Below are 15,812 nucleotides of genomic sequence, written 5' to 3' on the forward strand. Positions count from 1 at the left end.
AGAGGGAGGAGTGAAGGTAAAGAGGATGGAAAGAGGGAGGAGTGAAGGTAAAGATGATGGAAAGAGGGAGGAGTGAAGGTAAAGAGGATGGAAAGAGGGAGGAGTGAAGGTAAAGAGCATGAAAAGAGGGAGGAGTGAAGGTAAAGAGGATGGAAAGAGGGAGGAGTGAAGGTAAAGAGGATGGAAAGAGGGAGGAGTGAAGGTAAAGAGGATGGAAAGAGGGAGGAGTGAAGGTAAAGATGATGGAAAGAGGGAGGAGTGAAGGTAAAGAGGATGGAAAGAGGGAGGAGTGAAGGTAAAGAGCATGAAAAGAGGGAGGAGTGAAGGTAAAGAGGATGGAAAGAGGGAGGAGTGAAGGTAAAGAGGATGGAAAGAGGGAGGAGTGAAGGTAAAGAGGATGGAAAGAGGGAGGAGTGAAGGTAAAGAGGATGGAAAGAGGGAGGAGTGAAGGTAAAGAGGATGGAAAGAGGGAGGAGTGAAGGTAAAGAGGATGGAAAGAGGGAGGAGTGAAGGTAAAGATGACGGAAAGAGGGAGGAGTGAAGGTAAAGAAGGAAGTAGAGAGATTTTGAAGGGTGGATGAAGTATGGAGGATAGTTGGGCACTGAGAATCATTCCCACCAAGTTAATTGATTTTTCATTGTTGTTCTTTTTTTATCTTTTAGAATTTCTGTTATTAACTGCAATGTGCACTTTCAACACAATGTGTTCAAGATTGTTAATATTAAAGAGTCGTTTAATTGGAGTGTGTGTCTCTCAAGTCCCCAAAGAGTCATTTAATCGGAGTGTGTGTGTGTCTCTCGAGTCCCCAAAGAGTCATTTAATCAGTGTGTGTGTGTGTGTCTCTCGAGTCCCCAAAGAGTCATTTAATCGGAGTGTGTATCACTAGAGTCCCCGAAGAGTCATTTAATCGGAGTGTGTGTGTGTGTCTCTCGAGTCCCCAAAGAGTCATTTAATCGGAGTATGTGTGTATCACTAGAGTCCCCAAAGAGTCATTTAATCAGTGTGTGTGTGTGTGTCTCTCGAGTCCCCAAAGAGTCATTTAATCAGAGTGTGTATCACTAGAGTCCCCGAAGAGTCATTTAATCGGAGTGTGTGTGTGTGTCTCTCGAGTCCCCAAAGAGTCATTTAATCGGAGTGTGTATCACTAGAGTCCCCGAAGAGTCATTTAATCGGAGTGTGTGTGTGTGTCTCTCGAGTCCCCAAAGAGTCATTTAATCAGAGTGTGTATCACTAGAGTCCCCGAAGAGTCATTTAATCGGAGTGTGTGTGTGTGTCTCTCGAGTCCCCAAAGAGTCATTTAATCAGAGTGTGTATCACTAGAGTCCCCGAAGAGTCATTTAATCGGAGTGTGTATCACTAGAGTCCCCGAAGAGTCATTTAATCGGAGTGTGTGTGTATCACTAGAGTCCCCAAAGAGTCATTTAATCAGTGTGTGTGTGTGTCTCTCAAGTCTCCAAAGAGTCATTTAATCGGAGTGTGTGTGAGTTTTTATTTTTTGACAATTAGTACACTTTACAGAAGAACATGCATAATGTCTTAAAGCCCCAGTGTGTAGCCAAAGATGACTCTGGTGAGAAACTCCTTAAGATGTTTTTGTGATGATTAGTTTGCAGTCGATGCTAAATTAACTAGAGGATGCAGGCTGTGGTCAGTGAAGTGTTCTCTGCTATGAAGTGAAGTCAGCTTTATTTCTATAGCGCATTACACAATACAGATCGTTTTAAAGCAGTTTCACACACATAAAATAACTTACAAATTTCAACAATTACTTATGTAGAGCTGTTTTACAGTTGAAATTGAAGACAATAGTGTCATTATTCAGCTTAATTATGTTCATATTTTGCTTCTGATAGTCAATAGTCAAATCAATAATATTTCTGAATGTTAATTGTTCTTCCCCGACTGAGCAGCCAAAGGCACTTGATCTCAAGCTACAAATCAGACAAAAAATGTAGGCTACCCATTTACAGTGATCTTGAAGAAATGGAAAAAAAAAAAAAAACCTGTTTACTCTTACACTTGTATCTCTGCACTAGCTTGATTTCAGTGTCCAGTATTTGAACTTTGATTTGTAATATTCTACTTCTGTGACTTCTTAGGATAAATAATATATAACCTCGCAACAATGTCCTGAAAGTATACCTTAACCAGAGTCTGTGTATCACCATGGTCCTCAAAGTATGACTTCATCAGAGTTTGTGTTTAATGTCCCCAAAATGGACATAAAAAATACTGTCCCCAAAGTGAAGGCAAAATGTCAGGTCTTTAAGGAAGGCTTTTATTGATAAAATCAAGTGATAAATGTGATGACAGCTTCTCCAGAAGTGCAGTCATATCTTTCTTTTGTCTCTAGACCCTTCAGAAAGGGGTGTCCCTAAAGGTAGGGTTCCCAGTCATACGTCCTCACATTGTGGTTAAGTAGGTATGTGTGTGTGTGTGTGTGTGTGTGTGTGTGTTATCCAATCATTAATGTCGAGGACAGACTCTTATACTGTGAGCGGCTCATATGAGGAGTTTCTGTGTTTCTCAGTTCTGCTTCGAGGTCTTGATTGTGGCGTTTCTTTGAGGTTTAGAATCCAGTATTGCTGTAATTATTTTGTCTTTTATGATTTTAATAAAGAACTCCGTCTCGTATTCTGTCCAAACACACACCGCGTCCTCTACGCCAGGCGACTCTAAATGCGCAAAAACGGTTTCCATTGCAGTTTTGCGAAATATTTATTTTTCGAATTGCCAGAAAAACCTCCTCATGCGAGCGTAAAAAACATTTTGCGATAAAGAGTTTTTGCAAAATTGACGTGTTTCCATCAGGCGTATCTTCAATTCGCAATTTCAAGGGTAATGGAAACTCGGCTAATGTCAGCATCTATTTAGAATAGTGAAATTTCTCATTTGACTGTAAAAGCTGTTTGTCTGAAATGGCCGTCAAAAAGAAGTGATTCTGCACACTAGCAGTCCCTTGGTTTTCACGTACTTTTGTTGTCCATCTCACACAAGACAAACACTTAGCGGCGTGGGAATAAACGTTCCCACAGTGTCGTGTCTCAATGCAGCGTCTTGTTCCCTTGAAATGGGACACCTTGGTTATGACTGTAACCTTGGTTCCCTGAAGAGGCAAAAATATTATTACAGATATTTCTGTATTTTTGAATAAACTGTAGATTACATTGAGTCATTGGCAGCATGTATTTTCCCCCTTTTTTCTCTCCTGTTTGTTTCTTGTCTTGTTTTTTTTTTCTTCTATTATTGTTGTAAAAAAAAAAAACTCAGGGAAAAAAGAAAAGAAATGACTGGGCCAAGCACAGCAGCACATGCACTGTAAACCAGTCATGATCCAGAGAGTCACAGGACAGCAGAACTATGATTTTAAGATCATTTGTTCAGAGGTTGTGAACCGTTATTTACAAGATCACTGAATTGCATGATGGGAATGACTTTTACCAAGCACTGTTGGATTCAGCCTGTATATCTCTCCTGTAAACCTCACACAGAGCGGCCTCAGAAACTCCAGATTCTGCTTTAACTCATCCTCTTCCTCCCAGCTCTCCTCTCCGTCTCTTCTCAAATCCAGTTTGTCTTGGTCTGTAGAAACGCAGGAGTTGATCAGGACTGCCGACTGAGCTTCACTGATTGAATTACTCTGACTGCAGAGTCCTGTGTTCTGTCTCAGTTATGAAATCAAGTTCTTAATTCATTCTCACCAGCTGCATGTTGTTCAGGCTATAGTCATCTCTCACTGATACAAGAATATGGCGTGAGAACCTTTGAATGCCTCAGTTAGCTGCTGTCTGGCCAGGTTCATACATGGAGAAACGCATATAAATATGTATTACCGGATATCAGACTAATTTTACTTTGGGGAAGAAAATGTTTTGCATTTGAGAATCTATTAAGTGTGTGTGTGCGTGCGTGCATGCAATGGCGCCACCCCTGGTCGACTCCTGGCCACCCCAATGGCCAGTATAAATGTTAGTAGCATCAGTTATGCATTTCATCCCTAATGCACAGCCAGGCAGGCAAGCCGCTCTAGACTTTCGATCGCACACAGTAGCCCGCCCCGCCCCTCCGTACATGCCGCTGTTGCGCGCTCAGACAGCAACAGCTCAGCGCGTGCCCGTCGGTCAACAATTTCAAAAGAAGTTAAGAAAGTAGACGAAGACTACCGGTAAGTAAATAAGTCAAAAATATTCTTTAGTAAAAGAAGACGGGGAATTATGTGTCGTGACATGTGCTTTTTAAGTGCCAAATACTGTTACAGCAGCTTTTTGATGTGTCTTTGACACGTTTTGACAAGAGTTAGCTAACGTCGTTAGCTGGTGCATGTATATGTGTAACGGAGTTTAAATAATGCTGTTAAATTCATGCATTAATTGGGAAAACTCGACTTTGGCTGTTCCGTCACTCGCATTTGTGTAAAAACAGAGTTTAGATTGTTTTCGCAAGGTTGCAAGGTTGGACTTTATAAACTACACACAAGTTTACTTCATGTGTCTGTTAGTTCCTAGTTTTGTCAGTCGAGTCATATGTGTTATTTGCAATGATGAAATGGAGTGTGTGTATGTATTAACCTGCTTGTGAACTCTGTTTATTTCATTTAAGAAATTCATGCAACGTGATGCACTGTCCGTTAAATATAATACAATAAACCAAAGTATATCAGTAGGAGTTTCCTTAAGTCTTTCTGATAGTTTTCTACAGGCCGGTTTACTACAACAGTAGAATAAAATTCTGAAATTATGGTTTATAGTTTTGGTGTGCCACCCCAAGATTTTAAGTGGCCCCATCTGGCCACTCCTATGAAAAAATTTTGAAGGCGCCACTGCGTGCATGCATGCATGTATGTTGTTGTAAGAGTGTGTAATATGTTGTTTGCCTCAAGGCTTCTATTATAAATCAGACCTGTTGTTCTGAAAAAACTCTATTGCAAATGAAAATGGATTGCTAAACATTCCAGTCTAGAATATATGTTGATCTACTGAATAATTCAAGGCCAAACACACTTGTGTCTGTCATGACTATTAAAAACAAATCAGCACCAACTTCATCAGCGACACAAGAGGTGTCGTGTGTGTGTGTGTGTGTGTGTGTGTGTGTGTGTGTGTGTGCGTGTGCATGCGTGCGTGTGTGTGTGTGTGTGTGTTAAGGTACGACAGTGCTGAAACCACACACACTCATGCACATTTTTATAAATAAAGCTGCTTAATTAGTACAGGCTAATTTGTATGAAATAATTTTCATGCTGCAGTCAGTCCTGCCATGAATATTTTAATTGATTATTGCTGCCTGAGGTGCGTTTCAGTGTTGATTGTTCCTGTTCCATGTGAAAATCTTAATTCTGCAATTATAAATTAGTTGGTAACACTTTGCAAGGTTCAATTTGTTAACATTAGTTATGTAGTTAAGTCAGTTCATGTTAATTTCAGCATTTACTAACACATTATTAAAATCAAAAGTTGTATTATTTAATGGACCTTAGCTAACATAGACTAAAAATAAACTGTTAATTCATAATTCAAAAGGTTCATAAATTGTGTTGCTCATTTTAAGCTAATGCATTAAATAATGTTAACCAATGGGACCTTATTGTAAAGGGTATAGTCGAATAATTTCTAAAACATTAGAATGTAAAATTGCTTGAAATTATTGCCCAAATCTACTTTCAAAACGTTGTGTAACCAAATATTATAGTTCTGTAGAGATTCTGTATGTTTCTCAAGGTTTTAATTATCAACATATCCATAACGGAGAGAGTGCGGATGGAAATCTGACCTCCACGGCAAAGGAAGCTCTCATTCAGTTTCTCTTTGTTGTGCATCTGAATAAAACATAGAAATATGGTTCTGAAAGGAGCCGTGACAACAAAAGGAAATGAATTTTAATAAAGCCCAGACCCCATTGAGACGGACTCACTGATTCTCAGTGGTATGATGTGCTAATGGTGCTAATCCTCAGAGAACGCAGCAGGTTGTTGAAGACACAACTCCACGACGCTGGAATGAAAGGAAACCGTGTTTCTGTGGCTTTTGTTTCAGTAATGGACTCACGGAGACAAATGAACTCGCAATCACACGAAACCCTCAGAAAATAGCAGAACGGAACAAAGGAAGGCGATTTGCCATATCCCAAAATAATCTATTTCTTATTGGGCTTAATGTATTGTAGCCTTTGTTCAGTTCTGCTCATGATTTTGTCCTCCTTGTGAACCACACAAGTTTAAAGTGTGGGGGAGTATTTAAACACTTATTCTCCAGGAAATATTTCTAAAGGTGAGTTTATGTTTGGAAGATTAATTTCATTAAATCTTTATGACAATGGAACCCCCCAAACATATAAGATGCTAGAAACATAATAATCACAGCAATAATGATTGAATCTTAAGCATTTGCCAGTTTAAACCCAAACAGTGACTTTTGGGGGGCTGGGCAGTGTATGTCACATTATTATATGAAATGTAATTAATTCCCCCAACAGATCCCAGATTCTGGAGTGTGATTAGTTCTGATTCAGTGTGTCAAACATTATTGACAGAAACACCTTGATAAAAGTGACTGCGTCCTAATCTCAGGAGCCATCAGCTCGCCTGCGGAGACGCTTTCATTTGATTGACAGCTGTTGTGAGAGTGTGTTCGGCTGTTATCAATCTGACCGGATCATCAGACGAGACCGGCCATACGTTCATGATATCTCCAGCGCTCTTTATCTGACAGAACAGACATACACCTGACGTGTGTCTTCACACGCACCGCTCTCGATCGCTCAGACGCAAACACATGACTTCAGCCAGCAGATATCTTGCTTATTTTGGTGCTTTTAACAAGTTTCTGAAATAGTTCTGGTGGTATATTGGAAGTTAGTCTATGCCAGGGTTGTCCAATCCTGCTCCTGTAGGGCCACTTTCCTGCAAAGTTCAGATCCAACCCCAATTAAACACTCCTGAACCAGATCATCAAGCTCTGACTGGGCAAACTAGGGCTTGAGCTTCTCGTTACACTGCCACCTACAGGTTTGGAATGCTCTTGACGGCATATATACCCGGGTTCATGTAAACGAAAACTTTTCTGAAAACCGACAGGTGTGCACGATGTTATTTTTGAAAATGGAGAGAGGTGAAATGTCCGTTTATGAATATAGCCAGCCACGTATAAATATAGCCTAGAAACTTTCCAGGCAGGTGAGTCTTCAAGACAGAGTTTGAACACCCCTGGTCTATATACAGTAATGCAGTTTGAACACCCCTGGTCTATATACAGTAATGCAGTAAGAAAATTCACACAAATTCTAACATGCATTTGCTGTCATCAACATGCATCAAGGTTTGTTCAAAGCTTTGTCAATTGTAAAGGGCCCTGGAGGAAAGTTTGTTTAGTCAGATGAATGTGGGTGAGATTCTCCAGATGTTGGTGTGTGTGTGTGTGTGTGTGTGTGTATCATCCTGTTCTGTGTGGTGTGAAATTGAGGGACATTTGATCATGGTTTGGTGACTTTAGACTGGAAGTGTATGGGCAGTTCTGTGTTTTACTGTATAACTCTTATATTGTGCATGAATTTACTGTCCGGAGTTATTCAGTGAGAAATATTGAGATCTGTAGATACCAGGTGTGTGTTAATTAGGACTGGTAACATATTGAATATTAAATATTCATGTAATGATTGCCAATGATATATTGCATGAATATTGTGATGAATCTATTGCACTTTTTATTTGGAATTTGAAAGTTTCTGTGTCGTTAGTTTCACAATCCTTCTCGTGACTTGGAGAATGATATATAAGCTCAATTCATTTCAGTGAATCAGTTCAAATTGTAAATATATATTAAAAGATATATTAAATATTCTTTCTTGTGTTTGTTAATAAAACAGTGTGCAAAACTATTTAAAATGCTCATTTTAAAACTAGATCTTTACTGCATTTTACTTCTTGTATTAAACATTTTAACACATTTTGAGATATATAATAAATATTGAACAGCTCAAAAATATTAAAATACATGTTTTAAGGTATATCACCCAGCCCTGATATGCATTATGTTTTTAGTGCAGAGCAAGAGATTTCAGCTCAAAGAGTCGACGTTGCACACGTTTATTCCAGGTTTTACAATGAATCGTGTAGTTTGATGCCATGCTCATCTTTTTGCATATTGCAATATCCATTATAGATGATCATTTCTTATTCTCTCTCAAGTCTGTCAGAGAGAAACTACTGCAAACTCCACGTAAACAACAGCAGATATGATGTGACGATGCCACTAAAAATAGAAAAAAAATGCTCTTTCTTTTTCTATCCCGGTCTGTGGAGAAACACCAGCATCTCCTCAAAAAACCTCCAGCATTCACTGTTTTTCTCTTAGTGTGTGTGGAAACTGTCACCCGGTGAATCCTCAATGGAGTGGGATGTCTTTGAGAATTCGGGTCTGGTGTGGAAATAACAGGCGTGACTCTGAACGGGCTGAGAATGAGCTTGAGTGAAGCATCAAATATGCAGCATTTCTGAAGCCAAGAGGAATCGCGTGTCCCGACACACACTCCAAAACTTTTCTCACACACTTCACCGCTTTGAACGCTGCTCTCCTGCCCTTCCCCCTTTCTTTCTTTTGCCTCTTTTAATTTTTAAACGGGTTCCTTCAATTCTGGGTCGTTCTGGATTATTCTTCCATTTTCACTATTTTTCCTTGCACACACTTTCAATAGCCTTCAAATAAACACTTCAATTGGAAAATAATCATTAGATAGAGCTCAAGTTAATTTAATAGGGTTATGCAGATATTAAAGGCTCAAATGCATTATTGTATGCTTTATCCCCACCCGCATTTAGTTACTCTAATACAGTGTTAGTTGTTTTTTGTGACAAATGTGTCATTATTTACTATACAGGTGAAACTCGAAAAATTTGAATATCATGCAAAAGTTCAATTATTTCAGTTCAACTTGGTGAAACTAATATATTATATAGAAAAAATTATAACAAATAAAGGCTTGAAATATCTCACTTTGCATGTAATGAGTCTATAAATATATTAGTTTCACCTTTTAAGTTGAATTACTGAAATAAATGAACTTTTGATCATCTATAAATCGTGTTCAGGGGGCGGGGTTTATGTAAATTAGGGTTTGTGATGTCACTAACCCGGGAGGAATGTTGTGTAGTTCCTACCAGCCGTTTGTTGTAGTCCTTAAAAAGCAATTTCTGTACAAGCAAATATCTCCCTTTACTCTGAACTTTGAGCTTCGTAACTTTGCAGATGTTGTTTATGATCAAACAGCAACATTACACACTAACTAAAGAAAAAAGTGAAATCATAATCAACCACCCCTTTAAAAACATTAGTATAGCGTGAGGCGTGAGCTGTGCAGTATTCAGTGAGTATATGTTATTATTCTGAAGACTGTCAGGTTCACCTGGGTTCACTACTGTGTTCTGGTCCGGCCGGTTCTGACTCGGTTCTGAGCTCTTTCTCAGAAACAAGCACATGTTTTCAGTAATGCTCCCACTGGGTCTTATTAGACTGGGCATTGGACTCTATCTGGTTCTCTGCGGCTCAGAGAGAACGTGCTTCGCATGGAGGAATATCAGCTCGTGTTACAGCATTAGCTCTCCAACAGAATGACCTAATGAAGGCCTCTAGCCAAGAGTTACTTTTTTATATAAAAAATGTCAAACAATGTTGTTTCTTTCAACTAAATTAAATGAGTTTTTCATTTCAAATATACACTTAAAGGTACACTGTGTAGTTTTATTAGCTAAAATCAATGTCTTTATTCATAAATATGTCCTCATTGGTGTACAATTACCTCTGCCAATGATCTGACTAATCCTCGTAAGCGAAGAATTTCTCATCTTTATTTACATTGGACGGGTAAGTCCACAGAGGCTTCCATGTCGTTCCACCATTTTGAAAAACTATAATAGCAGAGAGGGACAAAAAGAACCTCATCACCCGAAAGAAAACTCGATGAAGTGTTATTGGAAGACATGTTGTCTTGCTTCTTACATTGCAGCTACCGTAGTTGCATGGTAACAAACTATTTGTTTGAATGCAAAATAAAATTTCACCGCTGCATGTGAGAAATTCCTACACAGTGTACCTTTAAATATGAACAGAATGTTCAAAATGTTACAACAAAAATTATACATGGAACTTTTTTCTGAAATAGTTTACTTTACATTTTTTAAATGTTACTACTTGTTCTTGAACTTTCAGAGAACATTCAAAAGTAACATTTAAGCATTTTTTAAATGGAATGTTCCCTTTACATTCTTATAACCACGCTTTTTTTTTTTTTTTTAAGGACATTTTGAACATTCATGGCATTTTCATAACTGGAACATTCACAAGAATGTGAAACATTCTTACCTACTTTGTTACCTGAATACTTGACTACAAGTACATACTCCTTCTGTTTTATATCATAAATCCCTTTTGCACTATTAGTGTTCAACATTAGGTCATTAGATCATGAACAGGCACATCTTTTCCAGTCCTCATGTTTTAAGATTGGTTATTGGTAAGACAGTATTCACACATGCTACTGTAATGTGCATTATGGATAAAATACAGATGTAAAGCAGGAGCAAGAAAGAAGGACAAACTTTGAGAGCTCTTGAGTGAGGTTTTACAGTCCAGAGTTTCTCACACGTTCGAGCTTTTCACCCGCTGACAGATTCAACACTTCTGTATAAGAATCATATCAGCAGTGCAGGTTATCAGCCAACTAATATAATACAACAATTATACAGTCGCCACACAATACAGCCGGCGTGCAGAATAACCCCCGCTTCATCTTTAATTCAGACTCGTGCGTCTGCAGTGAGTGTGTAGGCAGGTGATGATAATACACTAATTGAACATCAGACGGAGTGTGTTGGAGTGAGATTAGTGTTGGTCCAGAGGAGCTTCTCAGAACAGACGTGATCTTTTTCTTTCTTCTCGTCGCCCTTTATTCTCTAATCGCTTTTTCTGAAGCGAAGTTTGAATATTTATATCATATCTCCATTTCAATATTGTTAGTGTTCAATCTGATGTTTAAAGTCCTCATGATGGCCAATCACCATCAGACAAACCTGACAAAACCTCACACAAGCCCTCTATGGGGAAGTCCTCATTTGTAAAAAAAAAAAATAATAATAATAATAAATAAATAAATAAGGTAAATAAAATTTGTAAAAATGCTGAAATTTTTCATTTAGGGTTAAGTTTAAGGGGTTATTCATATATTTAAAAAAAAGAAGTGTGTGAACGTGTGTGTGTGTGTGTGTGCGTGCTTCCAGTAATGTTAACAGAAGATTCATTCAGTTATCTGTTTTTTAATAATATTTTCAGAACGGTTTGTACATTCTTCATGGATTTTTTGTTTTTCCTCAAATGTTTTAGATGTTTTTTAAATGTTGCTACTTGAACATTCAAAACTAATGTACTTATAATGTTTGCAGAATGATAAAATGTAATGTTTGCATCTGCAGCAGCCGTGTTGTTAACCCAATTAAAGCCAGGGCTAACAAGCTTTAAAAGGCATGTAAAACCTCACACACACACACACACACACACACACACGGTTGGATGGATGAATGCCATCAGTTTAACACCAGCATTGATCATCATGCATGTTCTTCTTCTTCAAGTCCGCCTACAGGACCGCTATGAAAAGACTCATCTGTGTTCCTCTCTCTTGGAGGTTTGCTGATTAAGACGAGTGTATTGTGTGCACTCGGCTGAGATCCTCTATATTTGTGTTTTACAGAATTAAATATATGCAATGAAATCAGCGGGGAGCACATGGAGAACCGGATTAGAATAATTAAACACACACACATGCAGTGCTGGCGTGCTCAAGCGTGTTCACACACACACACACACACACACATGCAGTGAAGAAGGAGAATCAGCTAATGTAATCTGGAGGTGAATGTGTGTTTTATCCACATGTGTGACACTCAGGCGTGTTCATACGTGTACATAATCTTGTTATGAAAGTGCACATAGATTTGGATTTCATAATGATCAAAGGCATATTCTGAAGCACTGTGATTGTTCAGTTCTGGCGTTTCTAACAAGATATCATGTCCAAAAATATACATTCATTTCATATGTGTTTCTGATCTTGGTAACTCTAAGGCCCAAAACACATGCAAAGACATGAATGCAGATTGGTATAGCCTCTAAAGTTTGATTTCTAGCTCTAATTGCATTTTTTTAAAATGTCCGAGTGCAATTCATAATGTAGCATAAGAATTATGTGTGCATTATTTGCCACACGAGGTGCGAGAGACATTAGTAGTGTAATCTGACTTCTTCTGCTATCAGTTTTCTCTTCTTGTTAGCATGCTTGTATCTAATAACATGCTAAGAAATCTGGGTTAAAGCTACAACATGTCATTTTTTCCGCCGCTAACCTCTTACAATAACAAAGTTGATGACGCACAAGCGGGTCAAGCTGAAGGATCTAATAATGTTTATGGATAAGTGAATTAATGTTTTTATCATGACTGTGGTGTGAAGCAGGCGCGAGTGCTAATGAGAGACAGATATCAGCGCCACACGCGAGTCCCGCGGATATAAAGGAATGAGGACATTTCAATCTACCGAACTAACAACGCAAGTGCAGAATTATACTATCACAGGACAGTTTATTAGAAGAATGAAACTTGTGAGGTAACGCAGCGCTGTTCACTCGCTCTACACTATCACACTAAACTGCATTTGAGTGTGTTAAAGTTATAATGTTATTCTGTGTGTTAGTTTGTCTGTATGAGACTAGCAGAGATCAACATTAGAATAACATACTGATCATATTCTAACATCATGTTGAGCTATATAACATTGATTAGTTTTATGTACATTTGCTCATCACCTGTCTAATAAAGTACATGCAAGAGCGGCGTCTCTGTCGAGTGGAAGTTAGTCGCGGACGCTAGCTCTCGGCGTCTCTGTCGAGTGGAAGTTAGTCGCGGACGCTAACTCTCGGCGTCTCAAAAACGCCACGCTGATATTGATCCTCGCTTTAGTTCTCCTTTTGTCCCAAAGTCTGCTTGCCATGGTCCATAATGTTTGAACGAAACAACAACAGCGCTAGCATGCCGCTATAGACGTAACACAGTTGTCCACGTCTATCGCCATGGTTACTACGGCAGTACGAGCGGAAACCAGGGATAGCGCGGATATTACGTCATTGACAGGCGACAGTGAACAGGGACGAGCCATTATTTAAAATTGGAATTTCTCTGAAATTAAAAATCTTTGGGAACTTTTGGTATATTGTAAGTACACAACTGCAGGAAATATATCACACTGTGCAAGTGATTTTGGGATATTTTATTACAAAAATCTTACATATTGTACCTTTAAATGGATAGTTCACCCAAAAAGGAAAATTCACTATCATGTAATCACTATCAAGTTGTTCCAAATCTGTATAAATGTCTTTGTTCTGCTGAACACAAAGCAAGAATGTTTGTAACCAAGAAGACAAGCTCGGTTACAAGCATTCTTCCAAATATCTTCATAATAACAGCTAAATAATCTGGGTTAATGTCTCTGATATTCAAAGAAGAGATGTGTTACTGTTTATTGAGTTTAGCCTTCTTAAACCGGATGTTATTCTTAAGTGCAATAGAGTGATGACAAAAATTGAGCCTTCATAAATCATTCCTCTAATATGCTGATTTGATGCTCAAGAAACATTTCTCTTATACTAAATAGTTAATTTCACAGTAAATTGAATAAACACACATCAAAAATCATGCTTCATCAAACTTGATTACATTTTAAAGAGGCCTTTTGAAAGGTTCTATATAAGGAGAAATATCTTAAATGATTGCATAATACTTTCATGCGTTTAATGGGTTATTTCACTTTTTTTCTAGTGATAAAGTATGTTTACAAGCTGTGAAATTCATAAAAATGAATTAAAAATTGGAACCCATATAAAAGCTTATCAATCTGAATCTAATATTCATGCAGTTTGATTTAAGATGCTTTCAGAAGTGCACATGATCTGTGATCCGCAGGTAATGTTGATGATGTAATGTGCTTTTTTAAAACTGTGAAATCACAGGTGCTAATTGAACTCGCGCAGTGAAAAGACGGAGTTGCATGCATGCAGTCAGACAGGAATGGTGTGTAAAATGAACTCATAGCACTTCGGGAAAAGTGCAAGTTAACTGCAAAACACTGAAATATAGTTCAGTCTGTCACTCATTCTGGAAGATTTGCACATCAGAAGCTTTTCGCTTGAATTTATCGAGACTGCTAAATTAGTTAAGAAACTTTTACAAAGCACATTTCCTCTTGAATGTCCTTTTATCACACAATATAAAGGACTGTTTGCTTTATTGTTCTGCTTTTCTTGCTCTGAGACAAAATGACTATTGACTTATCACAGCTGCATTGCATTTGTCTCTCTTCCTTTAAAAGATCATTTCATTTTCCGCTTTATGCAAACACTATAAAGCAACACTTTGTGTTTTGAACAAAGGGGTTTTGCTTTAAGTGGATAAATAGGAATTGATTCATAAAAACACGGCTCATATTTGAAATTGGAAAAGAATTAAAAAACAAAGTTGTCTTCTGTCACATAGAATATGCAGAATAAATTACAGCGAAATTGAGCCAAAGTCTTTCATGAAACTTTCAGCTGCACGAAGCAAAACCAACACAATATATCCTCACAAAGAGTGAATAAAGAGTCATATCATGTTCTTTCCTGTGACATATGTAATACAAATGTCAATATTGTGAATGATTTGCAAGCAAAGGTCAACATATGTAATTACATCACATTAAAAACACTCTAATTTTACATTTAAATGTACATGCTTATAACAAACATACATTTTTACTACCTGTGGAATCATGTTTTATTGCCTTTATAAAAAATAACCACTTTAGTTTTTATTAATGACACAAGATTGGCAAGATGTCCCTCTGAATGTTTAATTATACAGAGATGTGCCTGGTGTGTAATGAGTCTCACAGGGAGTGTGTGTGTGTGTGTGTGTGTGTGTGTGTGTCATGTCTCATTCAGAGTTCAACAGCGCCTCCTAGTGTTAGACTCAGGAATGACACACAAGCCCTTAAAGGGACAGTTCAGCCCAAAATGAAAACGCTTGTCATTATATTTACTAACCCTCAAATCATTTCAAACCCATATTCTGTTATTTACTCTGTGCAGCACAAAAGGAAGAATGTTAAAGAATCTTCATGCAGATCATTTCCACTAAAACAATTGGGGTTGGATTTACTTTTTTTTTACAGTTTTACATTTTTACAGTTTTGCAAAGAATTACAAAGATATGGCAAGTAACATGTTGAATTAAAGTCGGCATGATATACTCTGTGAAACGCTTCTGGATGAAGAACAAATGTGGGCGGGGCTTGATTGTGTCTGTGAGGAAGTGATTGGATGGTTGTGGTTTGCTATTGGCTGATCTCATGTGAGTGACAGGTTATGGCCCCGCCCTCGTCATCAGAGAAGAGAAGAGACGCTGCAAGAGGGAACGGAAGTTATTTTAATAAGCATAGATTAATCATTTATAATAAATACTGCACAATTGCATTTAAAAAAGAATGGTCAGTTTAGATTTAGCCTGACTTTAAACATGATATTTTGAAGTAAAAAGACACAATACAAAATAGGATTTTCTTGTGAAATTAAATTAAAAATATATATATATATATATTTTACAGTGTACAACAACAGTTAATAAACATTATGTCAGTACTGTCAAAATAAACAATTTCTGGGCTCTGAAATCCCTCAGGTCCATTTGCTGACTCAAACGCTGACATAATATTAATACAAATCTCATATTAACATG

Source organism: Phoxinus phoxinus (genome assembly GCF_949152265.1).
Source record: "Phoxinus phoxinus genome assembly, chromosome: 11".
Taxonomy (NCBI): Eukaryota; Metazoa; Chordata; class Actinopteri; order Cypriniformes; family Leuciscidae; genus Phoxinus; species Phoxinus phoxinus.